The sequence below is a fragment of the Danio rerio genome, chromosome 6 (genome assembly GCF_049306965.1).
Source record: "Danio rerio strain Tuebingen ecotype United States chromosome 6, GRCz12tu, whole genome shotgun sequence".
Taxonomy (NCBI): Eukaryota; Metazoa; Chordata; class Actinopteri; order Cypriniformes; family Danionidae; genus Danio; species Danio rerio.
Window position 1 is genome coordinate 16,453,893 of NC_133181.1, and position 17,562 is coordinate 16,471,454.

Genomic DNA, 17,562 nt, shown 5'->3' on the forward strand with positions numbered 1-17,562 from the left:
ACTCTCCTTTGTTTGTATTTGTATCAAATTAAATGTCACTAAATAGTAAAAACACATTGAAACATATGTCTGATTTTAGAATTATTTTAGATGATTTGTATAATTATTATATACAAAAGTCTATTACACATGAGAAAACTTAGTTTAATAAGTGTTTTATCATGGATAATTGAACAGATATACAGCTTCATACCGTGTGTCCAGAAAGTATTCAAAGCGCTTACGTTTTTCCACATTTTTTATGTTACAGCCACAGGTGAACTCCAATTAAGCTGCTGAAACATCTCAAGAATGATCAGCGGAAACAGAATGTACCGGAGCTCAGTTTACAGCTTCACGGCGAAGGCTGTGAATACTTATGTACATGTAATTTTTCAGAGTTTTTATTTTTAAGAAATTTGCAACAATTAAAAAAAAATTGTCACATTGTCATTATGGGGGATTGTGTATAGAATTTTGAGGAAATAAATTAATTTAATCCGTTTTGGAATAAGGCTGTAACATAAAAATGTGGAAAAAAGTGAAGCGCTATGAATACTTTCCGGATGCACTGTAAAGATTTTTTTTTTTTTTTTTAAATCGGGTTTAAAAAAAAATATTGCATTTGTACTTTGATTTTGAGTCTCTTTATACCTATACAGTACACCCTATATCAACTATACAAACTAAATTCACAGCTCTTTCCATCTTGCTGTATGTTCTTACTATCTTTAAGCGTTCAATTTGTAGCTATAAATTGCACTGACACTCCTGCAAGGACTCAGATCACAGTATCAGCATCACAAACCTTTAATAAATCAATAAATAACAGAATATTGAGATAATTTCATATCAAGCATACAGATAATTTAAGTGTCTTTGAACATATAAACGGAAGTCAGCTAGCGAGAGGTTAATTAATCTGCAAATAATCATCACCCCACAGATTAGATACATTAGTGATATGAAGCTGCAGTCTTTTGTATGCTTGTTGGTTTGCCCAACTTGTTTGTCAGAAACACTGGTTTGAATCCCACTCAGTGTGGGTAGACTAGAACATGAGGGGTTACACAGTTTTTCGAGCTGGTCTGGTTATTTCAGAAACTGCTCTATTTTCCTTTTTAAGGTTTACAGAGAACTGTTTATAATGGAGAAAATGACTGAGCAGCAGCTCAAACTATGAGCAAAATGCCTCTGAAAGTAAAATGCATCAAAGCTTGAAGATGGCTACAAAAAGCAAAAGACCACACTGGGTCATTAGCACACTTTTATTTGCACCTTGTTGAAGGAATGTCATGAAGAATTAAAGCAGTTCTGAAGGCTATACTAGCAAGATGTACCTAATAAAAAGGCCAGTTTGTGAACAGTGTATGTGACATGAGGATTTTTTTTTTAATTGAAACATTGAACATTGAAAACAAACGTTGAAACAATAGAATCAATACATTTTGCAAAAATAATAAGCTTAATGTGCTTTAGCATCAGTTGAGACTACAAGCACATTTACATTCTAATTAAAGATAACATAGTTGTTGAAATTGGGAAAGGGTTCACTTCCTCCAGGGAAGATACACTGCAGAGATCAACCTACGGGCAGATATTGTGTGATAAGAAGATCTGAAGACCTGGACATTAACTCCAAGTGGTAGTGGTCGCAAGCCCCAGGCTCCAGTCTGTGATCCCCCTCCCTTGGCCACCCGACTCAGGTCCACTTTTGAGCAAGAGTTCTTGACGGTCTGCTGAGTGGGCAGTGCCACCTTTCCTAAAATACTACAGTATTATAACACCACGGTTGGTTGCACCTAAGAAGGTCATGGGGTTGTAACAGCTTTCACGGAAAACTTCCCTTGATGACAAGCAGGTTAGGCTTGCTGCCCTGGGCATCTATAGCTGATGGATCCAGTGCTAGACCAGGGCATGGAATGTTAAATGGCCACAATCTGCTTCTTGACATCTGCTGAGTAATGTTCTCAATAGCTTTGCCGTAAAGGGTCACACAGGGTTTCTAGAAAGCAGAATTTTTCCACCTCTCTGATTTTAGTCAGAATAAGCCAAAGATGGACCACCAACATCAACACTTACTAATCAAGATCAAGATCAAGATGTAGTCTGACTTTTATAGCCTGTACATCATAGTCAATGAGCATGTTTACATGGATACCAATAATCCGATTTTAATAAGATTAAGACAATACTCTGATTAAGAATCTACCATGTAAACAACAATTTTAGACTAATTTAATCTGATTAAGGTCATAATCAAACTAAACAGAAATCAGATTTAGACATGTGGAGTATGTATGATTTAAGTCGCATTATTGAAGCTCAGTACAGACATGTAAACGTAGCAATCAAACTATTACCATCACGTAGGACGCTTTGCCGCGTTGTCCGACAGAATAGTCCATACACTATTCTCTGCACCTATCGAGTTACTAAAGCACCACAGACACATACACTCCGAAATTCCAAGGTTTTTTTCTCATTCGGCATGTAGTATCAAATTCTACTAAAAAAAAACAGCAGTTCATACTTGCATCCAATATCTTGTTTGTCACAGGAGGCATACATGAAATGTTCTCGAATGAAATAGCCAAGCTGCAGTTAAAGTTGGCAGATTAAAAATGAAACACCCAAAATTACATGAATCTCTAAAGGGAATTTGGATTGCGTGGTGACGCATTGACATTAATCGAATTATGTGCTATAACATGTAAAATGGGATTATGAAAGGAACATTCTAAAAGCAACTCCTTTAAACACTATCCTATTATTGTCTCATTCAGATTAAGACAAAATATTTGAATACTGATGTGCATGTAAACATAGTCATTGTCAGTAACAGAATGTGGTTCCTGCATTACACTTAGATAATAACTACTCTATTGCAGACCTTTAAGCAGGACAGCTATGGTGTTCAGGGAAGAACTGGCCTAGTCATCCTGGTAAGCACTCACCATGAGCACTCACTCACTGGATGGGATGATTCCTCTAAGTGGCAGTGTTCTGTCAGCACAGGTGTGATGCAATCGTTTAACCAGGGGTGCGCAATCACATAACTGGTACACAAGTGTGATTAAAATAAAGTGTTATGCATTTGACATTGCATTTTTTTTTTAATTGTCATGCTTGAAGCTCTGAGAAGGAATGTAAAATAAAATTGGTGTCTGTGTGTATGGACAGAGGTGCAGCCGCACCTGCAAACCATTCCTGAGCCCTGCTATAAATGTGGTCTGGTTGAGAGGTGAACACATTCGCACCAAATCATGATATGAGCTGCAGGTACGAATTAATAAAATACATACAGTACGAACTGGTGAGTGTATTTATGCATTTGACTTGCATAACTGATGCACAACAAGCAGATCAAATTTCTGCACGACCTCAGCAGAAATCAACTCTCTTCTTGTTCTTTTGAACTTTTACATTAGATTCATGATAATTAGATGCCTGTTCCACTCAGTGTTGCCACAGTGAAAATGAAACTACATTTTAAAGCTCAGAGTTTAAGCTTGAGGGGAACCGATCAAACCCAGGTGGATGCCAGACAAACAAGCCAAATATGAAAGCAACTGCATATAGAAATCTAAGATATTATATACAGTTTAGGTCAGAATTATTAGCCCCCTTTTGAATTTTTTCCTTTTTCTCCATATTTCCGTAATGATGTTTAACAAAGCAAGGACATTTTCACAGTATTTCTGATAATATTTTTTCTTCCGGAGAAAATCTTATTTGTTTTATTTCTTATTTGTTTTATTTTCGTTTTTAATTTTTAAAAAAACATTTTAAGGTCCTTATTATTAGCCCCTTTAAGCTAAATTCTTTTTTTTTCGATAGTCTACAGAACAAAGTCTCATTGTACAATAACCTGACTAATCACCCTAACCTACCTAGTTAACACAGTTAACTTAGTTAAGCCTTTAAATGTCACTTTAAGCTCTCTAGAAGTGTCTTGAAAAATATCTAGTGAAATAATATTTACTGTCATCATGACAAAGATAAAATAAATCAGTTATTAGAAATTAGTTATTAAAATTATGTTTTGAAATGTTAAACAGAAGTTGGGGGAAAAAAGAAACAGAGGGGCTAATAATTCAGGGGGTCTAATGCCCCATTCACACGGGGCTTCATCGTCAACGCTTGACTGAAGGCGTGTCTGAAGTTGGGACTGCCGCGATCGTGATTGCAGCATCTGCCAATGAAATTCAGTCAGCAATAGGCCACTGTCTAGCTGGTGTATTTGCATATAGCAATCTGATTGGCTGACGCTTCCGTCAGTGTTTGAAAAGTTGAACTAGTCCCAGCTTCTGCAGCGAGCAACGCCTCTGAAGCGGCGCCGACGGATCCACAATGCAGTTCGGCAACGCCTGACGTCACCCATTCAAAGTGAATGGGAAGCTTTGATGCTGAAGCCCCGTGTGAATGGGGCGTTATAACTGTATATGCAAATCATATTTAAAATACATTCATTTTCAAATATATAAAAATATGTCATGCAGGTCTTCATATATGCACCACACGTTTCAAAATATTGCAAAAATGGTTTATTAGGTACACCTGTCCAACTGTTTGTTAAAGCAAATTTCTAATCAGCCAATCACATGGCAACAACTCAAAGCATTTAGGCATGTAGACATGGTCAGGACAATCTGCTTCAGTTCAAACTGAGCATCAGAATAGGGAATAAAGGTGATTTAAGTGATTTCGCACATGGAATGGTTGTTGGTGCCAGACGGGCTGGTCTAAGTATTTCAGAAACTGCTGATCTACTGGGATTTTCACACACAACCATCTCAAGGGATTACAGAGAATGATCAGAAAAAGAGAAAATATCCAGTGAGCGGCAGTTCTGTGGGCGCAAATGCCTTGTTGATGCCTGAGGTCAGAGTAGAATGGCCAGACTGGTTTGAGCTAATAGAAAGACAACAGTACCTCAAATAACCACTCGTTACAACTGAGGTATGCTGAAAAGCATCTCTAAACACACAACACATTGAACCTTGAGGTGGATGGGTTACAGCAGCAGATGACCACACTGGGTGCCACTCCTGTCAGCTAAGAACAAGAAACTGAAGCAACAATTTGCACAGGCTGACTAAAACTGGACAACAAAAGATTGGAAAAATGTTGCCTGGTCTGATGAGTCACGATTTCTGCTGTGACAGGGTCAGAATTTGGCATCAACACCATGAAAGCATGAATCCATCCTGCATTGTATCAATGGTTCAGGCTGTTGGTGGAGATGTAATGATGTGGGGGATATTTTCTTGGCACACTTAGTACCAATAGAGCATTGAGTGTCAATGCCCCAGCCTACCTAAGTATTGTTATTGACCATGTCTATTGTGATGCAATAGATCCTCACGGATCTACTGCAGTACGTTATGCCCTGGTTCATGAAAAAGAATAAATGATGGCTTTGACTGAAGATGTAAAAATAGAGGTTAATTTTAATCACAGTGCACCATAAAATGTCCAGTGGCAAAAAGTATATATACAATATGTACAGGTGTCCAAAAAAAAAATACAGCCCAAAAACCAACGTACCAAAACAACAAAAGAAACAAACAAACACTAAATATAAATGAATACAAACGACTATCTCCGATATACGAAAAAGGTTGCTCTCAGCTAAACAATAGCATGCTCGCTCACTTGGTAAACAAGCAACCTGCATTCCTACTTGTATAGTCCAGACCGTGCTCCTACCTGGAAGGTACCATTAACAGGTAGGAAAAATTTCCATAATGTCCTCTTTGTTATAACAGTGTAACACGTCACCCAATATTTTCAAACTGTAAGTCAAAACATACAAAACACAAAAAAAAACAGTTACTCTCTTTATAACAGACGTAAATCTTGTGCTCCCCCTACACAAAACAGTACGGGTTTGGTTGAACTTTGACCGCGTTGTGCCACCATGGCACAGCAGTCACTTCATAAGTGCACACAAATCGCTCAGTTTGGCCGGCACAACATGGAAGCTCGACTACTCCCGCACATTCAAACAAGAACAACACATTAAACAAGAATAAATGTGTTGTGTATACGGAGACATGTACTGTATACAGTATGTGGAAGTGTGTGGATTTGTCTGTATCTCATCAGTATACGTGTGCACCTGATCTCCAATGATTCAATAGAAGAATGAACGAAGGTAGCGATGTGTGTAAGTGTGTGTGTATATTCCAGTATACTGCCATTCCCAGAGGTCAAGATTAGTTCTTCAAATCCATTTCTTTATGACCACAGTGTACCCATCTTCTAATAGCTACTTCCAGCAGGATGACACACCATGTCATAAAGCGCAAATCATCTCAGACTGGTTTCTTGAACATGACGATGAGTTCACTGTGCTTAAATGACCTCCACAGTCAGCAGAATTCAGCACGTTTGGGATGTGGTGGGAAGGGAGATTCGCATCATAGGATGCGTAATCTGCATCTTATGAATGATGCTATCATGGACCAAAACCTCTGAGGAATTTTTCCAGTTGAATATATGCCATGAAGAATTAAGGCTGATCTGAAGGCAAAAGGGGATCCAACCCAGTACTAATAAGGGGTACCTAATAAACTGGCCAGTTAGTCTATATATGGTGTGTATGAAGATCAAGCAACAAGCAAAAACATGCACCCCTGCATATAACAAAGAAATGAATAATATGAGATAAAAAAAAAAAAAACAATTACTTGTCCTGGAGCTCAACTGTGCCTAATCACAGATTTTTTTTTTAATGATGCACGTATAATGTCTCCAACTCCATCTATGTACATCTATGAATAAATATATACCATTTTGTTTGGACAGAGAGGCTTTGTTTAACAGTATGCCTAAGCTAAAGACCTTATTGCTGGAATTTTTTAGAACTTACTGCCAGACACAGCTACAGCATGTGTGTTCACACTGCAGGGAACCCGACCATCATTACACAAAACAGAAAACCACAGAGAACAGTTAAGGCTCTCACAAAACTCTTAATTATACTTTCACCAAGAATGCTAGCATCTTACAGTCTGAGACCTAATTATAATTGGGAGAAGTTAAATATAATTTTCAGAACGAACATAAATAAATGAGGGAACTTTATAGTGAAATTTCAATCACAGCTGAAGCTTATTTAGCAAGAAACTTTGAAGAGGTTTAAAGCTGAAAACATTTCAAAAGTAAACTAGGAACTAGGAAGAATACATTGCATCTCAGAAAGACATCAGATAGTCAAAAAAATTGAATTGCTAACACAGAAGGCTTAATATGAAATAATACCAATTCTATTATCATTTACTCCCTGCTAGGATTTCTTTTATTCTGTTCAGTGCACTTGGTACTTTTTTACATATAAGCTTGCCCACATTTACATGACGGATTTATTTACCCAGACCAGAAAAACATGCTTGTCATTTAACAATAGTGGTAAATGGAATAAAGGCAAAAAGTTCATAAAAAGTTACCAATTTGTTTTTATGAAAAAAGATAAGGAGGGTGAACTGGCAATATAGTGATGATTGAAGTCTTCATAAAAAAAAAAAAAACGATATTAATTATATGGCTTTGCCTCAGACTTCTCTTGCCTCAGAGTTCCTGCAGTTTTGTGTTGTATGTGAGAGTACACTGTAAACTTGCTACAAAAGCTTTCTAATCTTTATCAAAGAAAATATGCTAAACTTTTTTTTAAAAAATGGTTTACATTTGAAAATATTTATATAGAAAACAATTATTTTGCGTTGAAAAAATATTTAACTTTTTTGTTGTATTGTGGATTAAATCTAGGTGAACATACCAATCTGAAGCCTATAACATGTAAAACGGGATCATGAAAGGAGCATTCAAAAAGCAACTCGTCTAAACACCTTCATGGTATTGCTGTCTTATTCAGATCAAGGCAAACAATTTGATTACTGATGTCTATGTAAATGTAGTCATGGTCTATAACCTCTCCTATAGCTGATTTAATTAAATTTCAAACTCATTCATTGGTTGATAGTCACCTTAAAAATACAAAATGATGAAGCTAAAATAATACTGTTGACAACCCATATTTGCATAAATGATATCTGAGCTTTTAGATATCAGCCTTATAGCAAAATGATGTCTTTTTTTTTTTTTTTTTTTTTTTTTTTAAGAGTACAGTGGACGTTTCTGCTAGGACGATGGCCCTTTTTTACCTGGCTGGGCAATTTGACTGAACAAATCACAACCGAGGCTCATTCTGAAGACGTACCCTTATATACAGTTCTGGAGAGTGCCAAAATATATCTCAGGATATGTTTTTATTGTATTTTTTTTGTTTTCATGAGTACACCAGAGGCTGCTGTGTAGGCTCAAAGTTTTCTTGTGCATGCCATTCATGCCTGCTCTTCTCAAATAAATCCACCAGAGGCCGCTGTCGCGAGACTGACTGATCAATCAACTCACCCATCCTTTTCCTTCCCTAAACCCAACCGATAGTGTTTTAATAAGCACTTATTGACCAGCACCCATCCACTTCCCTAAACCCAACCAACAGTGTTTTCAAAAGCAATCCAGAAAAAGTAAAACCTATGTGACAGCCAAATTTTACCACGTTTTCAGATTTTACCACATTTTCACCCTGTTATTTACTTGTTTATTTTTTTGGCCAGACTCAAATCGTTGTCAAGGTTAACTCCACTGCATGTCACAAGTCTGCCGACATATGCGGTGAGCCTCTGGACAAACTGGTAACAGCGGTAAAGCCGTCTAGTTGGATGTAGGTTTCTGTTGTCTTTCACTGACTCGGTAGGTGCAGATAATAGTGTCAAACAGCCGTGTGAATACCCAGCAAACAATGTTGTGTTTAATACACATCTAGAAATCTAAACGTAGATAGCTTGGCTTAAACAAGGCTAAACTTTAAAATCTAATAGACATCTAAGAATAGCCCAAAACTAGACTAGTCGTCAAATAAACAGTTTAGACATACTTTATTTGTGTAGTCATTCATTTTTGTTTTGTTGTATATTGTCTAGTTTTGGCCCATTGTTAGATTAGATTTTCACTGACTGCCCAAATTTAGCCTTGTTTATATGTTTGTATACAAGCTTGTTTAGCCGATGTTTATGTCTATTAGACATCTATTGGACATATTTTAAAAACCAAAACTGCTTGCTGGGTATAGACTGTCCTACAAAGTCCTACACAATGGTAAGAGTTCGATTGTGGTGTTTACATGCCTGTAAGGCACTTCATCGCCATACTCCACATGTCTTATTTCAATTTCTGTTTAGTTTGATTATGACCTTAATCGGATTATTCAAAAATTGTTGCTTACATGGTAGAGTCTTAATCAGAGTATTGTCTTAATCGCATTAAAATCGGATTAGTGTCTCCAATCTCCATTCATATCCATCTAACTGTTTTGCTTAAAATATCCTTTTGTCCATGCAAAGAGCCTCTAATCATACTTTTAGACACCCCAGAGCATTTAATAAGCTGCCTACACACACATGCTACAAACAGATACAAACACTTTCATGCTCCATAAAGCTTAAAGTGTGGGAGTCAGGTGTACAATTCCAGCTTTGTGCTGGCAAACATCAAAAGATGGAGAGCCAGTTCAACGGCACAAACCAAAATATGCAAATTCTGGCTTGTTTTTGTCTCTTTATTGTCTCTTTTGCACCTGGTGTACACAGTGTTACAGAAAACTGTCTCTGTAACCTGGTGTGGAGTGTCGTGCAAGTGCACAAAGGTGATAGGGAAGAATCAATCTATAATGTATCTGTTCTGTCTCTCTATAGGGGTTAATGTGCAAGCTTTCTGTTTTTGAAGTTTATATCCTTAACCATTAGGCTGCCACCATTACAAATTAGAAGTTATAAATAATTTCACCTGCTGTCTCTTAGTCCTTCATACTTGGCCTGTGCCCAATACCACTGAGAGCAACAAACGCCTACGCCAGCAAAGGCAATACACTGTGGAGGAGAATTTTAAATAAGCAAAGCTTTTAAACACACTTAAGCAAACCTGCCAAGAAAAAAAAAAAAGAAAGAGAAAAATGATTTTTTTTTCAATCCAAACAGAAGGTTTAGGTGTGACAGATCCTTACAGAAAAAAAATTAACAAATGGAGACAGAATAGGGACACATTTTGATGGGTAATGGAGGAACAAAACAATTGCTTCCCAAGTGAGGAACAAATAAACAAAGCAGAAATTAGGAGGGGGAAGTTTAATAGTGTTATACTGTTGTGAAGGATGGTTGTTTCTCTGGTTCTTCTTTTTCACAAATGTTCTATCTCTTTCTCTCTATCACATCCACATATACAGCTGAACAAAACCAGGGTAGAATACTAAGCCTGTATCAGCCTACTTGCCAAGCACAATCTGCCAGCATCTGGCCAATCATTATCAACTCTTGAGACACCAGATAGGTTGCCAAAAATCCAAGCTTCACAAAAGGACTCCATATTTGAAAGGGTGCTTAAAAACAGAGTGATGCGTTTCCAAATTAAATTATAATGATATGTTGTTGTTGTTTTCAACATAAATCTCTTTTTTTGTTGTTGCAAATTTGTGGTTGTTATACAGTTGAAATCAGAATAATTACTATTACAGTTTTACATAATACAACTATTATGTTTGGAAATGTGTTGAAAAAAAATCTTCTCTACGTTTAACAGAAATTGGGAAAAAAAAAAAAATAAACGGGGCTAATAATTCAGGGGGGCTAATAATTCTGACTTCAACTGTATAGCATTAAGCCATTTGTGGCTATTATACTGTATATACTGTACAATACACTTAATGTACATGAAATACCTCCAAGAGCCTGTGAGGACAGGATTGAGGTAAGAATTAGAGGTTTGAGTTAGAAGCAAAATTAGCAGGATCTAGCAAACAAGCTGCCAATATGGTTGATTAATTTTGTTGTTAATTACTGTGACTATTTATATCATATCAAATGTTCTACTGTATTTATGCTATAACAACACACTGTAAAAGATTGTGCTAAAATTTACAGTATTTTGGTCACTAGGCAATGACTGAATAAGCTGCGTATTGTGCGCGAGTGTTAATATTTGTATAATTTTATTATTTAATAATATTGTGAAGTTCAAGGTTTGAAGTCATACAGTGTCTGATAACTCAAAACTAGTCTCTGCTCCATCTTTAAAAGTAGTCTTGACAATAAAAACACTGCTGTCACCTCAACGGAAACCCCGCCTCTGCTTTCATTTGAGAACGAAACATATGTGACTGGCGTAACTTTTTTCAACTGTGATTGCACATCGCGCAATGGCAAAAACACGAGGCGCAGCAGGCAGCTAAAACACGAGGCTTGCAGGGGGCATAAGCATTGTGCAAAACGCTCTTGGCCGTTAGTAAATCAATTAATAAAGGTGCCTCTCAACCCAAAAAGCACGTTCGACATGATCAGCCCCTAAATGAACAATTACAACTGTACTGTAGTTTTACATCACAATTGTATTTATTAATATAAAAGGTTTGTATAAAATATAAAATTTGACAGTATTATTGGCAATTTTTACAGTATTATTTTCAAAATCTATAAGCACACAGTACATTAACAATTACAACTGTGCTGTTTTACATCACAATTGTAATTATTAATTTAAAAGTGTGCTTGTACAGTAAATGACAGTATTATTGGCAATTTTTACAGTATTATTGTCAAACTCAACAAGCACACAGTACATTAACATCTACAACTTTGCTGTAGTTTTACAGCAGTTGTAATTGTTAATTTAAAGTGTGCATGCAAATTTGACAATATTATTAGCAATTTTTACAGTTTTATTGGTAAAATCCACATGCACCCAGTACAATAACAATTACAACTATGCTGTAGTACAGTACTATTTGTTGACAGCACTCTTGTAAGTTTTTCAGCATTACTGCCAACCAAAATTGCTAGTAATTCCGTAAATTTTACAGAATTATTTTATGGTGTACAATCAAAAGAATATAATTCACCCCAAAATGAAATTAAGCTCATAATTTACAAGCTCTCTCATGTGCTTTTAAAACTTTGTGAGTGCGTTTCTTCTTTGCTGAACACAAAATGCATCATAAATTATGCTGGTTGATGGTATCCATCAACTTCCTTTTATGAAGAAAAATACTTTGGAAATCTATGGGCGCCTGCAATCAGCATTGTTTTTAAGTAAGGTAGTCAAGTCGGTTTTGAACAAGTGAAGGGAGAATAAATGATGACATCATTTCTGGGGGGGATAAACTATCCATTTAAAATCATGGAGATTTACCACCTTTAATTGTTGCTTTTGTTAAGTTAGTTAAAATTTAAAGAAGACTTGAAACTGTAAAATCCAATCCCATTCACGTTTGTGATTTTTTTTTACATGCAGCTAAAAAGATCCTTCTCAACTGATTTAATCTTAAACATATAGCTAGATATAAACAGTGTTCCACACAGCTCCTTAAATCCTGCTCAGTTAATACTGTATGACTCGGTAACTGAGCAGGAATTAACTTATGTTCATTCATAAGTTACAATAGCTTTCCAAAAAAAGAAAAACAATAAGAAAGATAATAAAGAAGCTTATGCTGTAGATAAAGTAGTTTATACTGGTTTGGAACAAGGGTGAGTAGCCTAATGATGACAGAACCCTTTAATTATATCAATATATAGTGTTCATTCATCTTAGTTTACAACCAGCAGTTCATTGCACGCTCACGTTAGTTAAGATTTATTTGACAATCTGACTATATATTCATAAAAATTTGAAGTTGTGTTTATTTATTTTTTCATTTAACCCTGTAATTATAAAATGAACTAATATTGACACATGCCTTAAATGTGGTTATGATGCCAACTGATTCTTGATGCAATAATATGACACATTCTACAGCCACAAACATGAGTGTTTATTACTTACCGCGGCTGTGGACACTTCGCGTCGCCTTGCATTCACAGTCCCTCGCGCCAGCTCCGTTTAGCACGCGCTTTAATTTAAGAGTATTCAACATTCATAAATGACCATTTTGAGCATTCGACAGTCTGAAACCTAAATCCATTGTTCCGTTTCAAATCCATTGAACAGGATCACGTTGTTATCTCTTTCATCTTTGTCAGTTCGCTTTTGTTTGCGCAACGAGGATGTTGTCCAAAGTCAAGCTTCACTTGTACACTAGCAAACTCTGGATGAGGTCTATACGACAGATTCGCACTATCGGAAGAGCCCGCCCTCAATGTGCTTTCTTCCTCACAGAATACTGTCACAGCGACGCGATGTCTTTCTGAGCACATGCAGTGTGTGAACTAATATTCTTCAGTGCAGTTGCTGTACATCCTCCGGAACGTGCGTTCATAATAATTTTAAATCGAAATTAGCCTAAACTGTATTTTGCAAATATAAAGAAAAACTTTTTTTTATTATTAACAATATTTATGCGTATTGTTCTGGCTACAGTGATTTAAACTAAAACAAATGTTATAATGGGATTAATTAAAAATATATAGGCCTATTAATTATTTCTGAAACAACCCGATCTATTAATATCAATTATTAATTATTAATACTGACATATGGTTTTGCAAGGAAGTTTTTTGTCTCCTTTCCTCCGGGGAGAGCTGTGTATTGTTTTAGGGCAGGGCTCCTCAAGCCTTCTGCTAAATTCAGCTCCAGCCCTGATCAAACACACCTGAACCAATCAAATGGGACCTGAACAGCGCTTGTTAATAACAGGCAGGTGTGTTTGATATGGGCTGCAACTGAAATCTGCAGGAAGGTCTCGAAGAGCAGTGTTGAGCACCCCTGAGTTATGAGAAATATATAGATTACAAGACAATCACTAACGTGAAGATGAGCTTATTTTTGATGGATTGTTGCATTTATGGGCCGTTCCTCAACTATGGGCACATTTAGCCTTGTGAAGTTGAGTAAAAAAAACTTGTTCAAATTTAACATAACACAGCCTCATAGGTTTAAACAATTTTTCTAGTTTTAAGATCAGTAAGAGGACAACCTTAGATAAGAGAAACATTTATTTCCATCGTGAATTGAACAAATGTCAATTCCACCACATCTCAATAAACAATATTGTCTAATATCATTAATATTAATATATATATATATATATATATATAATATTAATATATATATATATAATATCACTAATATTTGTATCTAGTTTAACCAATCTTTCCACAATATATAAAATAATTGTACATTTGTCAATGACATAAATTAGTTGTATGCTGAATTGTACACCTGTCACACCTGATTAGCTTTGAACTGACACTAGTCTTTCATGTAAACAAAACACTCTTATTTACCTTAATTTTTTGTTTGGTTTTTAAAAACATCTTTGAAGGTAAAAAATGTTTGGAAATGACGTAGAATAAATGTATTTCCTTATCAAGCAATGTGAACACTTTTCTTCAAGTGTTGTTAATAAACATTTTAATTCCCTACATCTTGAACATGTGCTCGGATGTCACTTCTCATTTTCATAGAAAACCACCTGAATAATCTTTCACACATACTTTTTAAAGTAACATTACAGTGTTGTGGTGGAAATGGCACTGATACTGTGCAACAGCTATATTTTGTATAAAAATAATATTGATAATAGTCTCACATTAATAACTATAACATATTTCAGTTAGTTCACTAGTGCTTAATTAAGATTAATAAATAGATACCAGATAAATAATATCTTAAAATGTTATTTTCATTGCTGAAGTTTAAAACTCTGGGTGTGCGACAAGGTGAAAACAGTGATTTTGACACCTAAAAGGAGGTTAAATTATATGAACAAAAAAAAATAATACAAAGTTAATAAAAAAAATTGAGTAGGTTTTATTGTTAGTTTGACATATATATATATATATATATATATATATATATATATATATATATATATATATATATATATATATATATATATATATATATATAAACACCCACAATTTCAAAAAAAACATGTGGTGGGTTGCAACTGGAAGGGCATCCGCTGCGTAAAACATGTGCTAAATAAGTTGGTGGTTCATTTCACTGTGACAACCCCTGATAAATAATGGGACTAAGCTTCAGGGTCTGCTGCAGAGAAAAAATATTCACCAAACTTAATGCCTACTCACTTTTTGATAGAGGAGAACAATAAATAACTTGGCAACTCAAAAGAATCTTCATTTGATCATTTATGCCACTACTTGACTACTTGCTTCATTCATGATCAAAAATATTTCATGATGATTCTTAGTTATCTGAGTGTTTTTGCTCCAAAGCTAAAGCATTTAGTAATGTTACTGTATGACCCAGGCACCAACGAAGAACCCGGATTATAATGCTTGGCATCACACATTAGTACCTTTTAGTGTTAGTCTGTGCTTTGACATGCAAAGTATCAATTAAAACAGGACACAAATAAATATGATGTTTCTGATGGAAATTTTAATTCTTAATTTTAATAAATATAATATATATTAACAAAACCTAAATAGTTTATGCTCAATCCACTTAAATTTGCAAAAACTAACAAATTAACTTATTTCCATTGTGTTGTCTCAACACAAGTTGATTGTGTGGAATCCAGCATTTTTACAGTGTAGCTTATACATGAAACAATACCACCATACCATCAGATTTATCATAAATGAATATAATAAACTATAGCTGAGATTAAATAAATAGGATTAATATATAAGGATTAATAAAAGCAATGTGGATAACAAATGGGGTATATAATATTCAATCCAATGACTGTGGTCACAGTCACACAGAGATGAAAAATAAACCAAAAAGCATTAAAGAAATAATAAAATGTGACTTGTAATAAGTTTATATACAAATTTTATTTACTCACACTCAACTTTTTAACATTTTTTATGACTTTCAGATTCCCTTAAACACCATAAAAGATAATAAAGTATACTACCAGACAGTAGCCTTGGAAAACGTATGACTGTCATTTGTTTACTTTTAGGATATCCTTTATTTGTGTGTTCAACCAAAGAAACTGTGGGAAATGACAGAAATATGCTTTCATCAGACTCATCTGACAGGTATTTCACAACTTGCTGAACAAGTCTTTCAGAAACAGTTAACAGCCCATAATTTTTAAAAGAAACCCGCCCAATATTTTACCTGTGACTGAGTAGAGTTCAGTGCTAAATATAAGTTAAAATATTTAAGAATCTGTGTCAAGAATCTGTGTTTAATTGCCTACATAAAAGTAATAACATTATTTCTGTTAAACTGTAGGGCTCTTGACAATAGAATAATAACAACAAATTAAAAATAATTTTTGGCATTTAAAACCTTGTCATGGATTCCTTTAAAACAAACAAACAAAAAAACCTACTTGAAATTGAAAAAGGAGGGATCCACTTTTATTCAGGAGCCTTGTGCCACCAAATTTTGTGTTGCTTTTGTGATGAGGAATTGTAACGTATTGGCCAAAGTGCATACATACATACATTTTTCAGTGGTGGAGTGCAACATGGTTTGAGTGTCCCCCAAATTCATCTACAACCTAGTAATTTTATATATATGAAATTCACAGTGGATAAGTACAATTGCATCAAAGAAAGAAAGTTGCTGGTTTAAGTCCCAGTTGGACCAGGAGGCCTTCCTGTGTGGAGTTTGCATGTTCTCTCTGAGGGTTTCCTCCGGGTGCTTCGCTTTCCCCAACAGTTCAAAGACATGCCATATAGGGGATATCTATAACTTAAATTGGCCGCAGTGTATGAATGGGAAAGAGTCACTGATTGTACTGATCAGGCCTAGGTTGTGGTTGGTAGGGCAAATTTAAATAGAGTAGGATAAGTTCATTCAACAACTCAATGTTCTGACCTCATTTTCACTACCGATTCTTTGTGAGTGAGAGTGGTTCAAATTAATCGTTGGGGTAAAGAATTTTTAGCAGTGTCAGCGTGACATTGATACGGAACTCAAACCCTGCCGTCTGTGTGTGCAGACTCTGAACACTGTAACAGATCCCGGATGAATCAAGTCGCATGGATGATGAGCTCTGAAGTGTGAGAGAAAATTTGTGTTATTTTCCCTACCCAAAGATGACACTGTGAAGTCAGTAGTTGAAAGTGATTTTTGCAAAAATACCTCAGCATTATAGCCTCAGCCTTGTGCTGTTTTTGCATCATTTTTCTGACGAGTGCTTCAGCAATCTACACGTTTACAAATGGGGATTCATTGGCCATTTGTTAAAGGAAGAATCGAAAAAAGACTGTTGATGTATGGAACTTTGTCAGAGCTTGACAGGAACTTTACAGTGCACAGTTCATGGATCAGTTTCTTTCTTCATTCCTCAAGTGTAAACAAGTGCAATTAAAATGGTTGCCTCCTTGTTTTTTTATAGCTTGCAAATTATGTATTTAATTGGGTTTTGTCACTTGTAACCTCTGCACGCAGCTTGTACTCTATCTGGATAACTCTTTATATTCTCATATCACGTCTAAAGCCATCTTGATCTTTACGGATTTAAGTGAAGTTTCATAAACTAATTTCGAGAGGATTATGTGATATTATTAAGCATTGCTGGCCGGTCATCGTAATAATCCAATCAGAGTGATCCTAGTTTACTATAAATGGATAATTTTCTCCTTACTGCTCTATCTT

General features: G+C 35.4%; 1 protein-coding gene across 2 annotated transcripts in view; it reads right to left on the reverse strand.

The window, feature by feature from the left end:
* st6gal2b (ST6 beta-galactosamide alpha-2,6-sialyltranferase 2b) overlaps positions 1–13,588 on the reverse strand; it is a 58,180-nt gene extending 44,592 nt beyond the window's left edge. Inside the window, exon 1 of one of the 2 annotated variants that reach the window (XM_005168717.6) lies at positions 12,859–13,112. The gene's annotated coding sequence lies outside the window, so the exon portion shown is untranslated. Of the gene's footprint in view, positions 1–12,858; positions 13,113–13,506 lie in introns of those variants that run through there. The other variant, XM_073953421.1, reaches the window with a different exon arrangement.
* Between the last annotated feature and the right edge of the window lie 3,974 nt (positions 13,589–17,562).